This window comes from Xiphophorus couchianus, chromosome 20, assembly GCF_001444195.1.
Source record: "Xiphophorus couchianus chromosome 20, X_couchianus-1.0, whole genome shotgun sequence".
Lineage (NCBI taxonomy): Eukaryota > Metazoa > Chordata > Actinopteri > Cyprinodontiformes > Poeciliidae > Xiphophorus > Xiphophorus couchianus.
The window spans coordinates 3,150,315-3,176,805 of NC_040247.1; the positions used below are offsets into that span (position 1 = coordinate 3,150,315).

General features: G+C 42.3%; 1 long non-coding RNA gene across 1 annotated transcript; it reads right to left on the minus strand.

The window, feature by feature from the left end:
• Window positions 1–1,288: 1,288 nt before the first annotated feature.
• Window positions 1,289–8,918, minus strand: LOC114134982 (uncharacterized). Its single transcript, XR_003593500.1, has 3 exons — window positions 8,279–8,918; window positions 7,890–8,003; window positions 1,289–6,678 (listed from the first exon to the last, which is right to left on the minus strand). It is a non-coding gene; the product is annotated as an uncharacterized LOC114134982 (long non-coding RNA).
• Window positions 8,919–26,491: the final 17,573 nt, after the last annotated feature.

Here is a 26,491-nt window from a genome sequence, read left to right on the forward strand (position 1 = left end):
AGGATCTGATGATTTTGCGTAAATGTCTGACATGAAAAACTGGACGGACTGACTAACAGAACCAGAACATCTGCAGTTAGACTCCGCTGGACAACTAGGAGGATTAAATTGTATTTATGGGCATCAGAGTAAAGGGGAGTTCAGTTTGTTGCTTTTCTGTTTGCCGTTTCGTCTCTGAGTCTCCATGTTTGTTCCAGAAGTTTTTTCACTTCGCTTCTCGTTCTCCTCAGCGTCTCAGTTTTTTCTTCTCTTTAATTCCTTTAATAAATAAATAATCTTCTTTAACATCAGATGAAATATGACATGTTTATCTGCTTCCTTCAGCATCATAATTATGATTTATTTTGTTTTTGTTCTATTGCATGAATGCCAATAAAATAAAAGTTTCTGGTTGTAACAAAATGTGGGAAAATTAGAGACATGAAAAATCCTGGAAGACAATCTCAGCAACTTAATGTTTCTCATCAACAGCCAGCTGTTTCTCCTCAATCTATACAAATTAGTGTCAGAGAACAAAAACACATTTTATGTTTTATTTTCTTCTATAACAAGTTTATTAATTACAAATCAATTTCTCATGCATCAGCGCATCAAAGCAACATTTAACGATACATCCGAGTTTATTTCTGCAGTAAACAGACTCACTGTCTCATCCAATGGCGTCTCAGCAGCCTCAGTGATGTCATCGCTCTGACTGTTAGTGTGAGGAAGGAAGACCAATCAGAGAGATGCAGAGAATCGACCAATCAGCAGAGAGAGCTGCTGGCCGCCGCAGAAATAATGTCAGGGACTTTAACGCTGCAACGACTGGTTCTGGTCCAGTTAAAGTCCAGCTGGGTGCACAGGGAGTCCGAGGAGAACAGGATCACATTCAGAGCCACATAAAGCCGGTTCCAGAGTGGGCCTTCTAGAACCGGCCCACATTTCCAGGACCAGAGACTAAAGCAGGGGTGGGCAACTCCAGGCCTCGAGGGCCGGTCTCCTGCAACTTTTAGATGCATCTCTACTTCAGCACACCTGAGTCAAATAATGAGGTCATTAGCAGGACTCTGGAGAACTTTACTGCACTTAGGAGGTGATTCAGTTATTGGATTCAAGTGTGTTGGACCAGGGAGACATCTAAGATTTGCAGGACACCGGCCCTCGAGGACCAGGATTGCCCACCCCTGGACTAAAGTCTCAGATCAGAGAAACTCATCCAGGCTTTAGTTTCTCTTTAGTGGCTTTGATTCCTGCAGCAGCGTCTTCACAGGTCTGATTGACAACCCAACGGTCCAGAACGCTGCAGCTGGAGTTCTGACTAGAACCAGGAGGATAGAGACACCACCCGGTTCTACACCACCCGGTGTCTCTATCTGCAGGTTCTTCTTCACAACCTTCAGACCTCTCAGGTCTCCTGGTTCTGGATTCAGCATCTATGCTCCACAAATCTGGAATGAAGTTCCAGAAAACTGACAAACAGTGGAAACACTGAGCTCCTTTAAATCCAGGCTGAAAACCAGCTGGTTGGAGCTGATTCATATTCATTTTGATTCATCTGTTTTCCAACTTGTCATTATTTTCATGTTTTGCTTTTTGTTTTATTTTCTTTTTAAGCATTTTGAATTTCCCTGCTGATGAAATAAAGTTTCTGTTCCTGGAAAATCCTCTCTTGGGGAATCGGGTGAGTCTTGATCCGAGTCCAAAGCTGCTCTGATCTCAGCAGCTTTCATTAACTTCCTGAAACTTCTCCGACTCCGTTAGAGCGCCCCCTGTCTTCTCTCCTGCTTCCTGCTGCTCTTCAATCAGCAGCAGAATCAAAGTTCTTCACAAAGTGACTTTCAGTTTTATGTTAGGTTTTTCCAGGTCCAGGTTATTGTTCTGATGTTCTGACAGAACCTGCGGTCCAAACAGAACCGGGTCTGTTTGTACTCTGCGTCCTTCACCATCTGTTCTCTTTATGTCTCCATTTTCTCTTTATCTTCCTAAAAATCTCACTTCCTGTTGCCCCTCCAATCTTCCTGCTCCTTTTATCATCCCTCCTTCCTCTCTCTCTCCGTCTCTTTTCCACCATCTGTTCTTTCCTCCCATCCATCCTTCGCTCCAACTTCTCCTCCATCCTCGGCGTTCTTCCTTTTGTCATGCTTCCTTCTCCTCATTCCTCACCTTCTCCTCCCAGCCATCTGTCCTCTCTGTTCTTTTCCTCCTCATCGGTTTATCCTTCCCCTCCTCCACCTGCTCCACCGTTCCTCCTCTCCTCCCTTTCATCCCGTCTTCCTCTCCCTGGAATCCCTGATGAAGAGGCGTGTTTGTTTCCTGATGTTTGCCACAAACAGAGGAAGACAAAGCGCTGCAGCGAGCGCAGTGACTAATCTCTGGTCTCTCCTAAAAGCGCCAGGCCATTGGCGGATGAATGATCCGTCTCTTTGTGCGCCGTGTTCGGGATTATCGGGTCTGAGAACGAAGCTGAAACAAAGAACAAGAAGTTCAAGGACAAAAGGCTCACATTTCAAACAGCTTCGGTGAAAAGAAAACCCTGCAGGGCGTGAAATCATGTCAGGCTCTCAGCTCCTTCTGCTGAACAGATTAATGGAGGGAGAGTCACAGTGAAACCACCAGGATCCTTCAGGAGACTCCAGGAAGCATAACTGGACCTGAGCCGGGTCTGAAGAGACCAACAGAACCGGGTCTGAAGAGACCAACAGAGCCGGGCCGTCTGACCCGAGCCAGACAGCAGGTCTGCAGGCGGGCCATGAAACGGCAGAATCAGAATCAGGATTCCTGCAGATTCCAGACTTTTTAAGACTCCTAAGAACATCATGAATGAAATTTCAGACCCGACAGGAATAAAACCACAGATTTTACATATTTTTAAACATTGAATGGAAACTATTGGGGAAGAAATTATACTCCTTTTGGAATTATACTAAGAAGGAGTATAATTTCTTCCCCAATAGAATATTGCCACATTGTTACTTTAGTTGAAAACATTAATAACTTTTCCTCCTTTTAATCTCTTTCTGTGGCTCCAGACTGTTTTCCTGGTAACAATTTTATAGAAATAAAATTATTCACTAGGTCAGGCTGTGAGCTTAAATCCACTAAACCTTCAGAGTTCAGAAAAAAAGCTAGTTAGCTAGCAGGGATTAGCAGCTAGTTAGCATTAGCCTCAACCAGGTGGAGTCAGAGGACATGAAGTCTGAGTAAGATGAAGGAGACGCCATGACGAAGTTTAAGGCCTGTGATTAGCAGATTAAAGGCCAGCCAACATTTTAAAATGAATTTAAGACTTTTTAAGGACGCAGACACCCTGAGGATTTCTTCAGATCAGGCTGAAGTGAAGGAAGGCAGGTAAATATTTCAAAGCACTATCATACCATTTTGATCCTGTGCCAACATGATGTGTTACAGCTGAGTTCAGAAACACTCGGATCAGAAAACATTTTCCAGAACCAGAGCGGGACAAAATGTCTGCAGCTTCTGATGAGCAGAACTGAATGTAACTCTGGTTTTAAACGGATCAGTAATCAGCTGCCTGTCTGCTTCATTTCTCATCTAATAAACATCTTTAACATCATTTTTTCTGCAGATATCAAATATTGAGATGAATTGCGCTGCAGTCCTGGAGGTTGGCTCCCAGGCCGGCGCCTGCATTATTAACGCTGCCACTCTGCAACACGCTTCCTGTGTTCAAAGCTGCAAACAGTAATCTGCATTAATATCCCTCCACTAATGATCTCCAGCAGCAACGCAGATCTTCGTAATTAGCTACTTTGTTGATTTGCTGTTTCTTGTTTGTTTGTTTAGTCCCGGGGGTTTGCTGTTGTTCTGTTTATTGTAGATCTGGTTGGAAGGGATGAAACTGAGCAACACGCTGCTGCATCACTTTATAGACGTCATACAGTTTAATGCTGCTGCTGTGTCTTTAAGGTGCCTGATTCTCCTGCTGCAGGGAAGAAACAGCCTCATGATCCTGTCTGTGTTCATGAAACGATGGACGGAGAGGAACCGGACCGGACCGGACTGGACCGGGTCATCCTCACTTTGTTTATACATAAGGAATAAAATAAATGTGCAAAGTTTGTTTTGAAGGCCTGAGATGATCAGAACTGATCAAATTAGGAAAAGTTTCCAGTCAAAACAGCCACATTCATATTGTTGTGTCATAATCATAAATAAATGAAGAACACATGAATTTTAACTGTGTGAAATATTTATGGTGTCTGTCAGGAATAAAAGCACATGAATCTGGTCTCAATTAATGAACATTTTAAAACTAATTTGATGTTTTCTGCTTCGGTTTTTTATTTTCTGTTCTGGATGAAAACAAACTATTAATGCAAATCTTTTTATGTTATGAAAAATCTAATTGTGTTCAGATGAATTAAACACCATTCAGGGAATCTGGAGGATCAGAGGAAAGTTTGACCCGACTCGGCGCCACTAGTTGGCGTCGGCCGATTCTTCAGCATCAGATTAACTGCTGGGAAGAAATCCTTTTTTTTTTTGCCTGGTCTTTTCTGCAACTAATGAAATGCGACGCAGTCAGACGTCTGTGGGAACGCTTCCTCACCCTAAAGCAGAACATCTATGCAGCCGTCCCCCAGCAGGAAACATGGCCGCCACAGGAAAGATGGCCGCCGTCTCTGGATGGATTGTAAAGTTGCTGAGACGGCTATAGCTGCAGCTTCTGACCCGGTTCTGTTTGGATGTGGAGTCGGACCAGGACTGGTGGGGTTGGGATGTGATGCGTTCACTGACTCGGTCTGATTTCATCACTTCATTATTATCATTTTCAGACGCTGTTTAGATTCTTCTGCTGATGAATTATGACATAAAAAGTTGATAAAATGTTCAGAACTATCAGATCCGATTTGTTCTCACATCTGGAATGGAACAGATCCCACTGGTTTTGGGTTAAAGGATTAAAATCGGCTCGCCTGCTGCAGACTGAACTGTATGAGCCAAATTTATCTTACAGTCTTGAAACAAAGACATAAATAACGGGTAGATCCATTAAAATGGAAATTCATCTCTCAACCTTTCCTCTCTCTGCTTATGATGTTTTTCTGATCCGTCATCAGATCTTCAGTTCTGTTTGGTCCATCAGTGGTCCCGGTTCGGGCCCCTGGGGGCCTCCTGTTCCTGAAGCTTCTGCAGAACACTTGGACCTACGGAGGAAATCCTTTAACGGGCTTCCAAAAAACCTTCCTGGGCTGCGAGGTTTTCTCAGACCTGCTGAGCGAAGAGCAGAGGAAGAGGCCGATACCGGCGGTGGAGCAGAAGGAAGGAGGATGGACGGGTTCTGAAAGCTGGTTCTGTCTGCAGGGAGCCGTGGATCTCCTCGTCCAGCTGCTCCACTGAAAACGGACCAGACACAAGTCCAGGTTTCACCTGTTTCACATCCAGGATCAGTTCAGTTCGCCTTAATGAGCCGCAGCAGACCGACAGGTTTTACCACACTTCCAGCCGCTTTACGGCACCTCAACAGGGACAAAACAGCTCAGGTTTTACATACAAGAATCATCCAACAGGTGAATTTAAAATCTTCTGCTTAGCATAAAAATATTCATGAATTACCTAATATATCAGAATCAGAGCTGTACATGAACAAAAATATTTCAGAGGAAAATTCCCAGAATGTTCTTACAGCTGAAGAGCCAACAAATATTTACTAACATGGTTGAGAATCATAAATAATCTGAATCGGAATAAAATGAAAATATAATTTTTTGTCCCTTAGTGGAGAAAATTCAGCCTCAAAGTGACGAAACATCGAGTCATGACACAAAAATAAAAATATTAAAATAGATCAAAATCAAGAATAACGCACCTAGATTATAAAACACTGTGTGGCTATTAAAAATAATAAGAATTTTAAAGTAGTGAAACTGAGTGGGATCATTTATAATGTGATGACTGTAACATGTTCTAATAAATCTCATTTTTCTATCAGAAACCTGAAACCAGAGTTTATAGTAATAAATAATAAGTTTGTGTCAGAGTTTAGCTGTAAATGAAACTGTAAGAACTCAGATTCAGTTTGGTAAAAACTGAACTTTTCCTGCTTGTGAATCCAGTTCCTCATGAAGAATAAACCAGAACCGATCAGAGAAAATCATCTTCAGGAAGCAGCGCAGCTTTGATTTGGAAGAGTCTAAATGTTATATATTAGACTTACTATAACATTTATTATTAAAATAACAAAATTAGCCCAACATTTTTCCACGTTTAACTTTGCATAAAGTCTTCTTTCTGTGTAACTATTATAAAAATGAAAAGCAGTCAAAGTGTCTGATTTATTATCAGATTAATTCTCATGTTTTGTGATAAATGCTCAGATGAAAGTTTCTGCTGTTTAAACATTTTAGCTGTGAAGAATCATCTGCTGCTGCCAGAGCAGCGTTCAGGAATAATCTCAACTCCTGCAGCAGCTCCATCATGTGCAGCCGCTGCTGCATGAGGAATGCGAGCTGACGCTAATCGATGCTCCTCGCCAGCAGCTGGACTAATCTTCTCCACGCCAGATGAAAGAGACGCCAGATAAAGGAGCAGAACGTTTCTGAGGCTTCTTTCTGCTCTAATCCTGATCCATTGTCCATCAATTGGCCTTTATTTGAACCAACTAATCAGCTGCGGCCCTCTGAAGTCTCTGCTCTTCACCAGAAGCCCGGTCCTCCAGAGGTTTTCCTGTCATTTCTGTGGAGCAGAAACGTTTGGAAACATAGAAACCACCAGTTTCTGGAGATGAAACAAAACTCTGACAGGAAATTGCAGCTTAATATTTAGCATGCTAACTAGTTATTTAGCTTCCTAGCTAAATGTTTAGTTAGCAGACACAGGTTTCTAGGAACATATTGAACTTACCAAGGGAAGACGGTTCCTGTTTATTCATTCATGAGAGAAAATTATTTATATGAAAAAGAATCAATATGCAGTTTGTGAAAAAACTTTGACAGCTGCTCTGACGCGCTCAACGGCAGAAACGAGGCGGCTACAGTAGCCAGCTGGAGGCGAGGTCAGAGGTCGTGTGTGTGCAGTAGTGACGGTCCGTCTCCGTCCCAGTAGGACCAGGACGCCGAGTCGGAGCCGGCCATCAGTCTGTCGAACGCTGACTCATCAATACTGACAGGAAACCCGTTCTGCCTGTTCAATATCGATTTACAGAACCGGAAACAAGTTCAAGAATTTAACGAGCCGCAGACCGGACAGACGAAAACGGTTAAACACAAATTTAAAAATCCGATGGCGACCAGGAATCCGACTGTCGGCGCTGAACAGCTGAATGATGCTTTCTGTCCAGAACCTTTTCTGTTTCTGTCCAGAACCTTTTCTGTTTTTGTCCAGAACCTTTTCTGTTTCTGTCCAGCTTTCTGTCCAGAACCTTTTCTGTTTCTGTCCAGAACCTTTTCTGTTCTGTCCAGAACCTTTCTCGTTTCTGTCCAGAACCTGTCCAGCTTTCTGTCCAGAACCTTTTCTGTTTCTGTCCAGAACCTTTTCTGTTTCTGTCCAGCTTTCTGTCCAGAACCTTTCCTGTTTCTGTCCAGAACCTGTCCGGCTTTCTGTCCAGAAGCTTTTCTGTTTTTGTCCAGAACCTTTCCCGTTTCTCTGGACCTCCAGCAGCCGTCTTCCTATCAGAGTTCAGGTCTGCAGGTTGTTTTTATCTGCTGATGCAAATCAAACATGTAAATATATTTTTATAATAATGACTCTTCTCTCTAGTTTTGCATTAGTGTTTTTCATTTTCAGCGTTTTTGTTCATTTATTGGTTGAGCTGTGACATCTAGAATGAAATTATCTCTGAGAGAACAGGAGAGAAATATAATCTATACTTTTTAGTTTCCATCATGTAAATTTGAATGTTTTGTCCTCCATATGAAGGTAAAGGTCTCAGATCAACTGGAACTCACCGTCCAGCAGTCGAACCCGACATGCAGCCGGAGAAACAAGATGCTTCCGGTTCTGTTCACAGATCTTCTCCATCCATCATGAGCTTCAGCAGTTTGTGGCGAAGAAACTTCAGTCTGTGGATTGTAGAGAAACCTGGTTCTGATGGACAGAATGTCGGCTTCATGTTCTATGTGAATCTTTGTTCTTTTGTTTGTTTTATCAGCAGCAGGTCGCATGGAAAACGTTCCTAATCAGGCTCAACGTTACCTTCATGTTTACATGTGAGAGCAAGTTTCAGGTAAAACTGTTTTCTTCATGTTCGTGTTTTCATGTTTGTAACTCAGATTAAAGTCCCGCTGATTGAAGGAGTGGACCTGTGTGTGTGTGTGTGTGTGTGTGCAGGCCAGACCTTCATGTCGGCTGTTTTCCTCCTCCACCTCGGTGTGGGCGGCCCGCGCCGCTGCTTTGTTTCTGTCTTTCATGACCCAGCAGGTTGCAGCTCCCATTTTCTCTGCAGCAGCTCCTTAAGTGACGGTTTAATCAGAAGCAGCTGAGTGGGCGTCTGCAGGTTGAATCGGCTCATTAGATGTTTGTATGGAGCCACGGAGCGATGCGTGTTTCTGGAGGGAGTTATGAACGGCCGGCGTGATTATCTCCACAAATAAACCAGCAGCGGGGAGGAAGCAGCTAGATGCTACAATCACTTCTAACTGTCAGAGGTCTATAATGTTGTTAATATTATAAATAAAATGATTACAGATAATATCCTCTGACTATTTCTGTCTAAAGTTTCTGTAGACGCTCTGCTGAAGTTAAGATTATTAGCAGCTCAGAGTTTCTATCAACACCGTTAACATTATGCTAAGCTAGCTCATGTTAGCATTGGCTTGTTTGATGGAGAATGAATCAAAAATAATTAACTAAATACGTTTAAATATTTAGGAAATACTCAAACATTAGTAGACAAACAAGCAGACCGTCTTGGATGACTGGCCTGTCAAATAAACGTCTCCATGAAATAAAAACAAAAGTGAAAAAAATTGAAAAACATAATTAGTCATATTTTCTTCCTTTTATGTATTTCATGGACGTATTTTTTTTTTACATTTTTATTTAAACTTAATTTAAAAGTTTCAGGGTCTTTTTATTTCAAACTTTTATATTCAAATGAGGGTTAAAAAATAAAAGTCCATGAGAGACATTAAGTAGCTTTACAAAATAAAACCCCACTATGAAATGAATAAACACACAATGAAATAAATGTATAAATAAATCCCGAGATAATTTCTGTTTCCTGGTGGCTGCATACAGACTGGAGGTGAAAATACTTTTTACTGGAGCAAAATTAAAATTCATCTTTTATCTGAAGGATCATAAAAAGTAAAAATGTTGTATTTTCTTAAGGAAAACGCTTCGTCTCATCTGGGTAGTCTGTTTCAGATGCTTTCCACTTTGAGTGGATCCGTCCATATTCAGAGTGACCTGGGGACAAAGGGGTCACAGGTCAGCAAGGGAGGGAGGGAAAGGTCAAGAAGCAAAGAGTTTCTTTATTCCTTGTAAAGAGGATCAGAGTAGAGTTATGGGACCATCACATTCCCAGAAACATTTAAAAAAATGTTAGTTAAACTTTTGAGCCCAGCAGTTTGTAAAGGAAACATTATTTTGATGCGATTTCTAATTTCCACGCTGGTTTGGCCGCATCAGGGAGCCGGCTCCTCCCGGCGGTTCTGATCTGCAGAGACACAGACAGATTCCAATAAAATAAAAAATAAAATCAGGAAGATCGAAGATCGTTCCAAACATTGCCTGTGAAGCATTACTGAATGCTAAATAATGTTTCACAGGCAATTCTGCCTCAAATGAAAATCAAACCAATTTTCACTGTTTGAAACGTTAAAACAGAGACGATAAAAAGATAAACGCCTTTAAAGTTTATATTTTATCTTCATCATAAAAACATTTTTTAGGAACATTTTCAGTCTTTGTAATATTACATAGCAGCATTTATAATAACATTCCTCCTTGTTGTTCATTCCTGTTTTCCACCAACATGTTTGTGGTCAAAGCTGAGCAGCATGATGTTTCATCCAGATGTTTGAAAAGTGAAGAAATGTGAGAATCTGAAGCGATCAGATGGACCGACTGGATCCTCAGCGAGCTGGACCGGTTCTGACCAGACGGAGCAACCCGCTCCGTTTCAGAGCGCTGCTTCATCTCTGGGTCGACTTAATGAAAACTGCTCTGTCACAGGCAAACAAGCCCGGGGTGTGTGTGTGTGTGTCTGCGTGTGGGCGTGCATGTGTGTGTGTGAGTGTGTGTGGGCGTGCATGTGTGTGTGTGTGTGCGTTTGTTTCTAATACCTTGTGGGGACCGTTTTCCTGACATATACTACGGTGTGGGGACCCACTGCTCTTTGTGGGGACTGAAGCCTGGGCCCCACAAAGGAAAACGCTGTTTGTGTGTGTGTGTGTGTGTGTGTGTGTCGGGGTTTATTACTGCTAACAACAGGACAGATGGTTGATAATGCAAAGATATTCATCATCTCCCATTAAACTGTTCTATTCAGGAGATTTATTTTATTAATACAGGAAGTAAAATCTGTTGCCGCCTCACAGAATCACTTCACTGTAAAAACTCGTTAATAAAACCATGAATTAAAAACAAATGTTATTAAAATGATTCATATTTCTCTCAACAATAGTTTCCACAGGAAGAGATGTTATGCTGAACCATCAGACTGATTTAGTTTCAAACTAAATGTTTAGTTTGAAATATTCAGGTACCGCTGATAAATGGACTGCCAAAATAAAAGCTTGGTTTTCCAAGCCTCTTCCTAAACTCCTGCTTTTGAGCCGCTTCATCTCAAATCTTCATCTTTTCCTTTTTTCTTGTTCAACATTTCGGTTTAAAACAATCGATGAGCCATTTAAAAATAATCCAAACTTTTACCAGCAGAGACGCTTCAGCTTTCACAGATTCAGCCTCAAGATCCAGCTTTTATTTTGATAGTTCACTTCCGCTTATCGACAAGTGAAGCTGCACATTAACTAAACATTTAGCTAGCTGGTAGCTAACCAGTTTGCTTAATATTTAGCTTTTTTTAATTGAACATTTAGTTTGAAAATGTGATTTTATAAATGAATAAATAACATGGTGGAAATATGACTTGAAAAATAAACTGTTTTATTCTTTTATGACGAGATGAATAAACTGAGTTATTGTTCATTTCTGGCTGTGTAACTTTTCAAACGGAGGAGGATTTCAGTTGGATTTTAATATTTAAATTAGAGAAATATGGAGTACAATCAGCAGTTATCAGCTCTGGGTTCTCTTCTTTTTTTTTACTGTGATTAAAGAAACAAGTTTATTCAGTTGTTTTTTCTTTTACTTATTTTAGCAAAGATGAAATCTTATTTTAGTTTTAAAGATCAGGTAGAAGGCGAATCCGTCCGTCTATCTGATCATATTGTATGAAAACGTTGAATAATGCATGAAGCGTCTCGTTGACGCTGGACTGTTTCACCTGCAGCCAGAATGGAGGTTAATATAAAATCAGATCTGCAGCCGTCATCCCGGCTGTGTGTGTGTGTGTGTGTGGGTGTGTGTGTGTCTGTGTGTGTGTGTGTGTGTGTGTGTGTGGCGCTCATCCGTACATGAATACGATGATCCATCGCTGTCATTCACACAAACAGTTTTTGCACCTGCAATTTTTGGGAGACATTTTCTCCCATCAGCGGCTGACAGGAGGTGGAGGATCGAACCTGAGCGCCAGAGGAAACGGCGACGTAATTGGCTGCATCATCATCATCATCATCGTCGTTGCTGCTGGATTCTCACGGCTGTTTGCAGAGGAAAACATCGATTTCATCAGGTTTAATTGAAGCTGAGGAAAAGCACCTATGAATAATTTTACCCTCATTGGCTTCATGTTTAAAAATGAAATATTTTGTTGTTGAAGCCTTTTCACCAAACGCTGCCTGCTGTTTTAATGATTGCTCTGTTCTTGATTCTGTTGTGTTCCGGGGCTCTCTGTCCTATTGGTGGGGTTGCCTGCGCGCCGTTCTACAGATTACCACCAGAAGGCGACAGGTTTCGGATGGAGCGCGGTGACGTCACTATTTTCCCCAGCTGTTCCCGATCACCTTCATCAGCGGAGCAGTTATAGGAGTGGGCCGTCAGTCCAACGTCGCCTGAGTGTTGTGCCAGTCACGGTACCTCTGAGCCCCCATTAGCTTTTCTTAGTGTTCCTTGTTGTCTGAACCTCCTAGTGAATCTTTTGTTCGTCTCCGTTGCCTTCAGGTTGCCCGAGTTCCCAGACTCACCTCTCTGCTGTTTGAAAATCTCCTCTGGACTCCACGGCTGGCGGCCGTTCCACTCCTTCATGTCTCCGTTTTACCCGAGCCTACCTGTCCGCTCCCCGCCGCACTCCTCCGCTGTCCCTGGATCCATTAGGAAGCGAGACCCCGGACAAACCCAGTTCTCTTCCACAACTCTGCTCCAACAATCACAAGTAAGATCCACCCGTTTTTTCCCCACGAGAGTTTTCCATTCTCCCACGACCCCTGAACTAACCACCCTGCTTGTTTCCTCCCAGAGAACTGTTGCTACCATTACTGTGTATTCCCCTGGACCAGACCACCCCGACTCTCTCTCTTTGATTATTGTTTGATCTTTAATAAATCATTTAAAACTGATTTCACTTCTCCTGTGGTTGTGTTCTGCATTTGGGCTAACATTCAAACCCAACATGACAGATTCCTTATATGTAAGGCTTCTGAGTCATCCCAGTTGGTCAGAACCAACTGGGACCGACCCGACCCGTGTGCTGAAATGTTCTCCCCGTCGGTGGTGGCAGCATGATGTCTGCTGCCGATCTCAACCACAACCGATGTATTTTCTAGGCACATAGTGTTATTTTATAGCTCAGTAAAGTAGCTATGTTACTCAGCTGTTTGCTAATTGCTGCTGGCTAGTCTGAAGGAGCTGCTCTGTGAGGTTGAAGCTCTAAAGCTGCATTTAAAAGGCGGGGCCAGGCCCACCCAGACGTTTTGCATCGCTGAATGGTTGCCATGGCGATTACAGGATTTCTCAACCATGAACAAAAGAATCCAGGCGAAACTCCAGGTGAGTTTCTGATGAGGGAATAACATAACATGATGGGAAGCTAAAAATAAAGTGATTTTATATGAGACAGCCCCTTTAATGGAAAAATCCTTTTTTAATCTTTAATCTGTTTCTTGCTGTCAGATCTTTCTAACTTTTAACCAGCTGGATGTTTTTGTAATGTCAAGGACTAATCTGATCACAGGGGTTTGAATTCTGATGTTTTTGATCAAACACAAAGTCACAGTTCGACACAGGAAACGATGCGGCTGCCGTTTCAGTTTCAGCAGAAGCTGCGGCGCATCCAGAGAAACCTGCAGCGCCAAGCGCAGCCTGGAGGAATAATGAAGGTTTTGTGGATGGAAAGGGAATCACTGTGTTCTGTCACTTCCTGTCAGTCATTTTTAAATGACAGGAATTGGATGTTTTCTCTCCCCTTTCCGTAATTTTCCATCATTTCCTCTCCTCTCTGTGTTCTCCGGTATCTCATCGTGGAATCTGGAACATTTTCAGCCGTCTCCGTGTCAGAACCATCATCTCCTGGACCGATAAGAGTTTGATGGACGGCTGAGTTCCGGAGCTCACATCCTCGTTTTAAGGAGGATTTCTGTCACCAAGCTGAAGATTATTATTTGCCGTCTTTCACATGAAGCCTCCATTATGAACAGCAGAAAATAAACTCTTTGTTTGTTCCTTCAACAGGAAGGATTTTCCTCTCCAGTCTGCTAAACTGCAAGTATTTGATTTAGATGAATGATTTGAAGGATAATGTTATTATTGACTGAGACCAGCTTCAGTCCAGATTAAGTCCCATCAGTTCCTGAGTTAGACAGAAATCTTTAGAGGACGTTGAATAGAGCGTAATGATGCGCCCTCATGCCTCATTCTGACATTTAGATAATAATTTAGCATTAATCCTTTTTAGTCGCCTACTTTTCTAATCACAAGGTGTTTCACACAAAAGAAGGTACAAATATAAAAGCACAACAATGCAGAATAATAGGAAAAATGATCCATGTCATTATCAAAATTAGCTAAGATTATAGGTGATTATTCTAATGAAGCAGCAACAATCTGAATCAGAAAGTTAGTGGAGGAAAATGAGTGTTTTCCAGCAGAGGTCAGACGATGCTTCAGCTCAGCAGCTCATTACTGAGTTTACAGGATTTAAATGAGACGTCTTCACTGGAGCGTCGCTCCAAATACCAACTGGGCCACACACACTCCTGATTAAAAATAGTTAGAAATCTCTGGTATTCTCAAGCTACGCTGCTGGATCAGAACCAGACTGCAGCAGAGCTTTAAGGTCCGTATTTTATGCATGCAACCTGTCTGCCATGACATCCAGATATCATGACTGAGAGCAAAGCTGCTCTGGATCAACTAGCAGCTTCTCCAAACGGTTCGTTGTAACGCAGAAAACACGAGAGCCCGAAGGATCGAGGTGCAAAACAAAGACTGAAACTCTGAACACTTGTTAACATTAACAGTCTGACTGACAATCAGTTTTCTGCCTTCAGATTTTATTTTCCTGAAGACATTAACAAGCGTTTGTCGCTCTGTGTGAGAATTTATTATTTAAATATGTCAACATGAGACATAAAATATTTAATGTTCACTTTACTGTAGAGATAAAATACACAATATATTTTCTGAGGCAATTTAAAACAGATTAAAATCATCACAGTAAATGCAAAATTCATCAAGGCAATAAACAATAAAATATGAGAGTGCAATAATAATAATGATCCTGTTGACTGTTTGCACAGTTGACCTGTTTTATTAGTTTGAACTTTACACACAATAACAAACTGCAACAGCAAACGAGACAAAAAGCATAAAATAAACATACAAACTATTTCAGACTTCCAGCACAAGTTCAACTTCTGTCATCCACAGAAATACTCTGATGACTCAGCAGTCGTCGGGCGGTAAAAATGTGGAATAAATTTATCTGCAGCTACTGAAACAAGCAACCAAACAAGTTAGCCAATGTTCAAACTAGCGAGGCTAAATAGCGTCGCGTTAGGCTAGCTAGCCTAGCTGCTACCATTCAACATCCAGTAAAGTTAAAGAATAATCTTAGGAAATGACTTTATTACCTTGAAGTTTTAAAAGGAATAGTGAAAGTCACTGTGTTTTGTTTCCCTCTTCATGCCGCTGGACGCTCTGCAGACGAGGGACACAGACAGACTTTCCTCAGACAGTAATGAGACTAACCAGTCGATACGTCAGTCCAATTTCTGCTCTGATCAGTGAAAACGTGCCGGACTGCAGTGATAGAGGGACTAAAGTGAAATAAAAAGAATAAATCAGAAACAATTTCTTGGCCCAGTCGGAGTCCATCGCAGAGCGTCGGAGGCTCGCTGTCACACTTTGGATTTTTCACGTTGTTGCACAATAATGAGCACAACTTTTGTTCTCATCCCAGAAATGAAGAGACAAGTTATTAACCGGCTGTTCAGTTGAGTGTAAAATGGTTATATTAGCAGAAACCAGGCAGCGGGACAGAAGACATGTCCTCCACAGGAACGGGACGGACGGCTTCACGGAGGAACTTCAAAAGATTAGCTGAGATTCTGACAGTTTGTCCTCAATCTTTCACTCTGCAGCTAATTCCTCCTCCAGTGGGAACATTTTCACATCTCTGACTGTTTTCAGCTCCTCCAAAATTCAACAATAGATTTTCTTCTGCTGCAAAAACCAAAAATCAGATTCCAGACCCTGAAGAGTGAAGAGACGCTTTGAGGAGTGAAGGAGTAAGGAAGCCGGGCGGGAAGCTGTTGGATGAATTTAATTGTTTTAGGCTTCGTTAAGTTCACAGGAAGAGGAGATCTAAGAAACACTCGAGAAGTAAAAGCCTCGTCCGGTTTCTTTGCCTCTCTGCTGATCCTCTCCGGTATGAAGCTCATGACTCCAACCTGTACTTGCTCAAACAGACAGGAAGTGGTGATGTCTGCAGGTTAGAGTCACCTGCTGCCGTTCCTGGAGGTTCCTCTGCTGCACGGAAAACCGTCCATTTTCACCCAGTCCTGTTAAAACTGTTTACTGGAGCTGATGGTCACATCCATCATTTTATGCTTCCTGTTTCTGATTAGAAACCAGATTTCCAAACGTTGTGTTTAAAGAAGCTGAAGGGAACATTTCCTAAACTCTGGAGACATGAAGCCTTAAAGTCTCTGAAACCAACTCACCTTTCCAATTTGTGCAGAAAACATTTTCTCCGTCTGCAGAGGAAAGAGAGCAAATGAGGCCCAGAGTCCTGAAAGCCGATGCAAAGCACCGATTGTTTACATTTCATGACAAATTCCTTCATTTCACACAATCCTAATGGAAACTAGCGAGTTGGGTAAGCGTCCAACCAGGCGGTCAGCAGCACAGCAGGTGGTGTTCCTCAGGGCTCTGCACTCTCTCCACTCCTTTTCTCTTCAGACTTCCAGCACAAGTTCAACTTCTGTCATCCACAGAAATACTCTGATGACTCAGCAGTCGTCGGGCGGATTAGAGATGGACAAGAAGCTGAGCTTTGGGAACAGTCGCAATTGGAGATTTCAGGAGAAACAGGGTCAAAGGTCAAACACTTCAGAATGACAGAAAAAGTGGAGGTGGAGGAATAGAAACACCTCGTTGTCCATGTGGACAGCAGACTGGACTGCTGGAGGAAACTGTTTGAGAAACTTATTTAATGTCAATTAGAACAAATTATATTTTTCTCTGACATTATTAAAGTACTTCTGGTTCTAAACTGAACTGAATATTGAACTCCACAGCTCAGTTCGTCCTCAGGCTTAAAACTGATAAAACTTCAACCTAAAGATGCATCGTTCCTGTTTTCTGATTTCCTCTGATGAAACCCTGATGCAGTGGCTGCACAGGTCAAAGGTCAGAGCTGAGGTCTGTCTTTCCTTTGCATGAAAACAGCTATGAAACTCTGCAGCAGGCTGCTGCAGCGCTCCTCCCTCTGCTCCCCCGTGTCTTCTCGTTGCATCATGAAAATCTGATCCCAGCGATAAAACCTTCATGATGCAACTTTGCTGTAAAGCAGCTTGAAAGTTGAAGCGTGTCTTGTCAACGTGGTAATCAGAGGGAAAAGTAGGTGGAAGTTGATCAGAACAGATGGAGCCTCTGTCATCACATGGACCTGCCAGCCAATCAGCAGCAGCCTCTTGTTCAGTGGAGACTTAAAATAGATTCTGGTTTTGGACTCAAACGCTTCAAATGCCAAGTTTAAACACAACACCTGAAACGGTTCCACACCAAAAATAATCACCTCCAGAGATGGACAGCCTGCTTGGTTCTGCTTGTTTGGACTGAACCAGGATTTCTACCAGCTACATCTGATCAAATAAACTTTCATTTTATATGTAATAAACATCAGTGTTTTTATATCTTCACTTGAAAAATGATCTACCTTGCTATCAGCAGCAGAGGAGGATGAGGGTAAACAAGCTTTCTGTACAGTAAACTTTTAATAACATACAAGCAAAATCTCAAATTTATGCTATAAGTGTACTTCAACACAGGGCATTCTGGGTAAATACAGCCAAAGCTAACGTGCTAGCCTAGCGCTAGCAGCAGAAATGTCTCCTGGTCTTTAGCCAAAGACTAAAGAGAAATCCTCCAACACTAAAATCTGACGCCTCCATCTTGTTTCCATCTGGTGAAGAAGGACGTTGCTCTCAGTGTCTTCAGAGGTTTTTGTGTCGTTTCCTTCAGTGGTTCTTGGTGCAGCGCCCCCACAGGACAGGAGGGGAACAGGTTGGTTTGACTCAGAACCACAGCAGCTGGAGGGGGAGCACATGATGGAGTTCTGGTTCCAGTAGAACCGGTTCCATCAGTGGGAAAACGCCCTACAGCTATAGAAACACCTGCTGTGTTTGAGACTTAATGTCTAAAATCTTTTCATCAGACCTTCTGAGGAATCAAAAGACCAAAAATCTGAAAGATATTCATGACATCCAGCTATCAGGGACAAGAACAGCAGAAGTTTTAAGGAATAAATCATACAATCAAAGCAGAAACAAATATGGACAGTTGAGAAGACACATCAGTTCCATGTGGTATTTATTTCTGTTCATCAGAACCATGAGGTTCCTCTGTCACATCCTTAAAGACGCTGCGAAGCCCTGAAAGCGTCCGTGACCTGCAGAGTGTCAACAGGTCCTTGCTTGTGTTTTACTGAGACCTAGCTCCAGTGTTACGTTGCATCTTCACGGTCTTACTGCTCATTTTGTTATAAAGTATCTGCTGAACTTGGCCTTCAGCATGATTTTTTAACACGGTAAACCTGGAGAGCCTGTCACGTCTCTGATTCGTTTATTCCAGCCCTCAGGATGTAAAGTGAGGGAAGCGCTGCCAGTTAATTTGTTCTGTGAGTGAAAGTCAAGAAGAGAGTTGGCTTAAGGAGCCGTTATCCTCGACGGGGCCACAAACGACACGGAGAGCAGAGCTGCAGCGGGACGCTCCCAGGTGCCGCTGCCTGAATGCGAAGCAGGCGCGGCGCTCAGAGAGGCGGAGAGCGCTGAGCAGCCGCTCCCCAGGCGCAGCAGCCATGTGTGAAGAAGAGGATCATGATAACCCCGCTGAGATGATGGAGTAGAAACGGGCTTTCTGCAGCCAAACACTCTCGTTATGAATTAACAAGCAGTCAAGGACGTGCTAAAGAGCACAGACACACACACACACCCACACACACACACACACACAGACACACAGAAATAACAAAACTGCTCAGTCAGCTACGCTGCTAAAGCCCTCACAGCCCAAACTGCTCTGCAGGTTCAGGTTTTATTCAACAGATCCTCTCTGGTTAGCAGAACATGATGTCCGTTATTAAACTGGAACAAAACCAGACAGAATCTCATCTTCACTGAAAACAACAGTTACAAAACATTCAAACTTTAAAATCAGAATCATACGGAGAATGGAAACGAATTCAGGAGCAGAAAATCGTTCTAGAGATATAAAATACGACATGTTTTATATCTATAAAGAGAAACTTCTTCACCATAGTGAGAAATAAACTGGTTAAAACGAAATTATTCAGAATGGATGGAACATTTTATTAGTTAATCGCTAATAATAAAACAAGACGTTTTATCTCATTATAGACATTTTCTTGTTACAAGTTATGAACTTACGCTAATCTGACAGATTATGAGTTTTAAAACAGCCATAAATGTTTTCGCCACGACTCTCCTTTCTGTCAACTTGTTTCTTTTAAACTCTTTAACACCCTGAGGTTTTACTGTTAACACCTTTCTATTTTAAATGAGAAAATATTTTAGTTTTAATGAGATATAAATCTCACTGTAACAACTTTTATATCTCTTTAAAATGAGAAAACTTTGAGAATAATCCCAGAAATCTGTAATTTAGATTTTCTGAGCTGTGGTTTCAGAAAGACCAGCAGGAAGAAGCAGGAAACCTGCAAAGTGTCTCTAAAGCCAACAGTTTATCTGGAGGAGGGCCAGCCGGCTCCGCGCTCGGCACATTATCCGTCCTACCGCTGCCGCCGTGCAGGGCTAATATCCACACACACACACACACACACACACACACACACACACACACACACACACACACACACACACGGTCAAATGAGATTTTAAAATGTAGGAGGAGTCGTTTGCAGCCTGTGAAGTGGAAATAAATACAGCTTGATTCAGTTAGAATGTGTTTTTCTCACAGTGATAAGAATAATCCCTGGACCTTTTCCTGTAGGATAAACACTCTGGTGTTCAGCAGTTACCTGATTCAGGATCAGATTCTTATTATCCAGATTTTAGTTCAACTTTTCTGCAGAGATCAGGAAGCAAAAGGTTTCCTGTTTGGTATAAATCAGACTCTACGTTAAGCTGCTTTTAAGGAAATTTCCCGGCAGACGGCGATAAAAAGAAAAGGAGGAAAACAAACAGCAGGCAGTGGAAAGAATCGGTTAAAGGATCAAATATTCCTGCTTCCCACCAATTTCTACGTTTCTGATAAACAAAGCAAGGCACCGGCAGCCTGAGGTGATTTTCTGGCCCCGTCTTCCCAGAAACAGCATGTTGATGTTATGAACTACCCGGTCCATTAAACATCCTGCAGAACCAAACAGCAGAACAAAACCCAGAAACGTCTGGAGGAGAAGGGCTTTGGTCAGCAGAACCTCGGTACCAAACGACTCCACGATAAACACGGTTTGGTCTTTGGAATGGTGAGATTTATTTTATTCATTTATAAGATGCTAGCAGCTAGCATGTGAACAAACAGGAAATGCTCCTTAACAGCAGCATTAGCCTGAGCATCGTTTGTTTCAAGGCAGCCAAAAGAGTAATAAATAATAATAATATTTATGGTTCCTCATCTTACCTTCATCATTTAATGTCCTGGTTCCTCTGACCACTGGGACCACTGGGATTGTGTCTCCAGTAAGGTTTCCTGCAGGCTCATACTGGCTGCTCAGCTGAAGATCCAACATGGCCGCCACACATTCTGACCCATGTCTGTCGTTCTTTGAAGAGATTCCTCTGATTTGAGCTTCGATTATTGGTGATTATTGGGTTGGATCCAGGCTGGTCTAGTTACCCAGAGAGCTGCGCAGCCTAAAAAGGTCAAACAAGTTCATGTTAGACTGAGTTTGGTTGCATCACCCGCTGCAGAAGGAGATGAAGGCTCTCCAGTCTTTAGTTACCAGCTGATCAGTTCCAGTCTTCAGTCTCTGAATTGAATCAAGTTTATTTATTCACTTTCTTTTTCTTTCTGATTTCTTCTCTTATGCCTTACTTGTAGTTTAACCATGAAAAGCTCCAGCGTGTTGAACATCTGTTGGCAGTGAAGCCATTTTTCCCGTCTCGTTCTTTAATCAAAGCTGCTCCCGCTCCGCTGTGCAGAATGTTCTCAGCATGTAGAAGGGAAAGCAGACAGAGCAAACACTGGGAAGAAAATGCATTTCTTCCTTTTATTGCAGGAAAAGCTGCTTGTTGACAGACAAATTTATAGATGTCATAACAGATTTAAAGAAATGTGAGTCTACCGGAGCGGCTGGACACAAAGAGGCGTCAGCAGCAACAGCTGCAGCCACTTTGAAATGGAAGGTCAAGAACCGCCAGACTGTTAAAGTGGCTCTTGAAATGAGTTTTGTGGGAGCCCGCTGATGGATGCTCTAAAAAACTGAGGGCAGTGTTGACCAAAATTGGTTTTCAGACCTTGCTGATTGGCTGGGGAAACTTTTGTACAGAACATGACAGAGTTTTCCTGCAGGGTTCCTCTGAGCAAGGCACCCTGCAGCGGCGTGTTGAACAGTGACTCTGGCTGTGGTGGATCGCAGGAAGAAAGGAGAAATCCTCAGGAAAGGGTTAATTAATTACAAAACGTACAAAAAGAAAATGCAAAGAAAACATTGTTCATGCTTTTCAACTTGAAAACTTTCTCATGAAACCACCAGTAAGTTGAAAAATGTGTCGTGTTGAGCGTAAAATGACGGGCAGCATTAGTTTTAATGCAATAAAATCCGGAACATATGAGTTTCACTGCATAAAAGGAATTTAAAAATAATCCCAGAATAAAAATTAAACCTGAAAATGACACTGTGCGGGTAAAAGTAAAAACCTGAATGTTTTTCAGGTTTTCTGTGTTTCAGTTTGATTGGCTGAGTGGATTACTATATGAGCGTCATCAGCATAATAAGGTAAGTTTATCCCCATGGTAACCAATAATTTGTGGATGAATGACAGATATTAAAGCGAAAACTTTAAATGTTTTCTATCTTAATGCCTTTAAATTTAGAAAAATATCAAAAATCAATATTTTCTCAAAAGTTGTTGTTTCCATATTTTTTTTTCTCAATTTTTGTGGAGCATCACAAATTAAGAAAAAAACTTTTACTTTTAATTTTCCCTTTTTTAAAGCCCCAGTATCATGTGTTTTCCATACACACAGAAACATTTTATACAAAAACAGACATGAATATTTAACGCCTTGAAATTGGGTCTGTGTCTCTTTAAGAAGCTCCTGTTCTCTTCAGGAAGTCGTCCCAACATGGCTCCTCTATTAACTCTAACGTTTTTACCAGCGTTGCTCTGAGATGTAGCTCCTATAATGAGATCAGCAGCTGTTTGCTAATTGCTGCTGGCTAGTCTGAAGGAGCTGAGTGGGGGAGGAGCTGCTTGTAACATGATGGAAAGCTAAAAATAAGTCAATTTATACATAATACTGCCCCTTTATATACATTAATAGTCTAAACTAACCAGTCAAATTTCTTGTGTGTGTAGAAACATGGTGGATGAAACTCATCAGTGTGTTTAACAGGTTTGCTGTACAGCAGCCTGAAGTGAATGCTACTAAAATTGTGTTTGCTGGTTAAAAGCCTGACCTGCCTTTGGTCAGTAAAGCTTATTATCTTTTTTCCTTATTGAATTATTCGTTCATCTGCACACATGGCCTCCATTCTGCCTACAGCTGTTAGCATTCATATTTGCAGTAGGAGTGAGGTTCAGTAGAAAAGCAGCCGAGCGCCGTCAGCCTGGGAGACGATGAAGGTTGAGGCGTTAAGCTTCGCCACATGGCCTCTCCGCCGGCGCTGGAATCAGATTTTACTCCGCTCACGCCTCACACTTCCCTCTCCTCTCACCTCATCTACATCTGTCTGCCTATCAGTTTTACAGTTCACCATTTTTCACCAGGTGTTCCCATTCACTTCACTTAATTTATTTTCCACATCTATTTTTTCTTCACGAGTTCTCATGGAAATCCTTTCTGTCGTGTTGCCACAAAGCGAACATGAAACTCCACAGCAGTGTCTCGTTCCTGTTATGGGGACTTTTCAGATGTGATTGAAGTGAAATCAATTTTAAACAGAGTGAAGAACATCTGAAATGGGACATTTATATTCTAAAAAGCAAACGGGAAAGCAGTGATGTAGAAAAATCGGCGCATCTTTCCAGGAAAGATCCATGAAGCTTCACACAGTTCAGAATTTGTAGCTCCAGTGATTTTCTTTCAGGTGTGCAAAATCTCGCCGCACATGTTTTATTGATTTTTTTTCCTGACATCAACACAGGAGGCAAAATCATACAAAAGCCATTAAAGACGAGAAAAACAATGTTGTTTTCCTGCTCTGGAAACTTTCTGAAGCCTTTATCCATCCCTGGGTTGAGACGATGGGTCAGGAATCTGAGCTGCTTTTAATCTGTTTATTCTGACATGACGCTTCGCTTCAGAGGAACAGAAAGGAGGTGATTGCAAGCTGAAACCAGCAGCAACGAAACACAGAAGCATCTCCAGGAAGCGGCGTGAGCGTCGCTGCGTCTTCCTGCTGCTGAATGAACCTCGGATCAGCTGATGGTTGATTTGTTCGACGTTAAAAGCTTTGGAGGCTTCCTCCTGATCTGGGTATTCACATCTGAAAGCTTCTTCCTGAAAACACGCTGTCACCAGAAAATGTGTTGTGATTATCTTCCCCAGCAGCCACCTGTGCTGCGGGGCGAGAGCAGGCGGAGAACCGGATCTCTGCTCGGCGTCCCGATCCAGCTCACACACACCGCTGTGAAAAACCTTCTCTGGTTCCCAGGTGAGATCTGACTGGTCTGGTCTGTGCCTTTGTCACTCAATCCTTCCAGGCGCCATGATGGACGTCGGAAGTGAGGGATGGGAGTGTTGAGCAGAGCGACTGAAATTGGATCCAAAGTAGTTTTTGCCAGTTAATTCATGGCCTCTACTTGCTCCAGTTGAGCTCATTTGTCTGTGAACGTAACTCACCTGTTCATAGCTAGACCCTTACCTTCTCCATTTGATATCTTTCTAATCATATTTACTTATAAAGTAAATGAACATTAGTCTTCTTACCTTGTAAAAAGTGTTTGCTGCTCGATTACACCGAAGGCTGCCAGTCATTAACGGCTGCTATCCGTCGCCGCTGCATCTTTCCTCATTAAAGGTCATACAATAAAATGAGAAGTTTGGTTTCTATCCTTGTCTGTGCCGCCGACCGCACAGCCCCCTGGGATTGTTTTTAAAGTGAAATCAACTAAATCAGAGCGCTGTTAGACCCGGCTGTCTGTTTTTTAAGGAGCGCGTTGGTTGTTTTGACGTCAGTCATGGCGGAGTGGGCGGAGTTCTGATGTCACAATAACTTCCTGCCCACTAGACGGTCAGTTAATCCACTCAAGTGAAATAAAAACAAAGAGGTGACGTACCAGGTCAACATGCAGGGAACACTGTGAATTTCTCACCATTAATTACAGTTAAAATGATGTTTTCAGATCAGAAGTGAATGAAAAGCAGCTCGAAGTTCAAAGGCAGGAAACGATGTTCAACAAAATCTAATTAGATTAGAAGCAGAAAGAGAGAAAGTTTTATAAACCTCTTTTATAAACCGTTCACAACCTGCCTTTATGGAAGTCCAGCAAAAACTTTAGAAATTCGTTTTATAACAAAATTCTGAGAAAAATACCAGAACTGTGTGAATCCATCTCAATCAAATAAACCAGTAAACTAAACTAATCCAGATGCATCAATAATAAATATTACAATCACTTATTAAATCTACCACTTCTGGCTGAGATCTTTGAATAACTGTTTTTAATCAAATTTACTATTTTATGATGAAAAATAATCTCCTCAGTAGTTTCCAGACAGATTACATCAGATCACTGCGGCTGCGCCGGTAAAAATCCTCAACGATTTCTGTAGATAATCCGTGTCACTTATGAATTATGCATCTGTACAGGTAAAAATAAATTGTGGGGTTCCTCGAGGTCTGTATTTATGCCACTTATATTTAGTACAATCCTAATATCTTAAATAATAGAGTGCAATATCTCAAACAAAAATCAGTTTTTTCAGTGGACTGCGGTGCAGACTGGATTATTCTGACTCTGTTAAGGACTTTGACTCTGGAATGATCTTTCTATAAAACACCTCAGATCCAAAATACTCAAGTTTTAGCTTCTTGTGTGCAGAAATTCAGTTTGTTTCATCTGTAATGTCAAATTCTTCCACGTTTGACACTTGTTTAGAAATTGTCCAGAACCTTTGCATTAGTACGGATCCTGTGTACTTTCAGTCCCTCTGGATGAAAGCAGACGTGTGGGCTTGTTGGTTTCCTCTAGCTGGACCCAACAGAAGCTGAACCGGGCCGCCAGGCTGCCGGCGGCTGCAGGTTCCGTCACTCAGGCTTACCGCCTGTCACGCGGCTCTTCCATCTCCCTCCTTTCATGTCCTCGTCCACTGACGCCGTGTCTCTGAGAGTTTCACTGTAAATGACTGACACTTCATCGCCTGCAGCACATGTCGGCACACATCCTTCCAACTGCAGCAGCTGCATCAGAAACGCCGAACGTCCTTCACAGCCGCCTTGAAGCAGCGCCGCTGAATCTCAATCTGACGCTTCTTCTGGTCCCAGACACCAGAACAGGAGAAGCGAACCTTTTAAAGTGACGGTGGTTCCAACAGCGCGGTGCGTTTACTGAGAGGAGGTTACCATGGTTACTGCCATGGTTGACTGGCCGTTAATATTTATGCTTACAGTGAAGAACTACTGATGTTTCACTAAAACAACCTGTAAGAGTCTATATATTTGCCTTTTTCCTCCTGTTTGTTTGGGTCATGATGAATATTCCAGAGCGTCATGGAGAACCTCCAGGTCTGACTAAAATGAAACATTGATCTCATGGTGTGTCCAGCCTAAACCTCCACCAGACTCCGGTCAGTCTCCTGGGGAAGAAACTGGACTGGTCCTCAGGTTGGACGGACGTTCAGGTCCATCTTGTTCTTTCTGCACTAAGAATCAGGAGAATTGGATCATGATGAGCAGAACCAGATCCTTGATCAAAGTGACTGAATTAAGTTTTTTTCTGACTCAGTCATACAGAGACATGAACTCTCCTCGGATCAGATGGTTCAGGAATCTGATCCGGTCTTTATGGTCACCCAGGGAGGAGACCTCTTCCTCTGACCCGGTCCTGACCCGGAGCGTCCTGGAGAACTTAATATCTCCTTTAAACTCACCATGACGGATTTTCATGTGTTGCTATGAAGAGGAATGTCTGGAATTTTCCTCCATGACCCGATCTGGGATACGGGAGATCAGCGGAAGATGTTTGCACAGATCAGATGTTTGATGGCTTTCTGAACATTTCCAATGTTACATTTTACTTTAAAAGTATTAATATAGAGAAAGCTTTTAAAGCTTGAATAAAGCAGCCAGAGTCAGGGACATCGTGCCATCAGCTTACCTCAAAGGAAGGAGAAGGAAGGCCTCCGTCCAGAGCCTGGAGGCTTGGATTAAACCCGACATCGTTGGCACTGAGAGCGATTAGCCTCTATAAGAGACTCTTCTGCTGCAGCAAAGCAAAGCTACTGTTTGGTTTTATTAATGTCTCTCATGTTGAGCCATAAAAGCAGAAATATTTTAGATCAAAACCTGCAGAACTGAGTTCAGGTGATGCAGCAGCTGCAGCTGCCGTCCAATCAGATCTGTGAGTCTGAGCTGAGCTTCACAGCTTCCACTTATTAATTATCCCATCATTCAGATGAT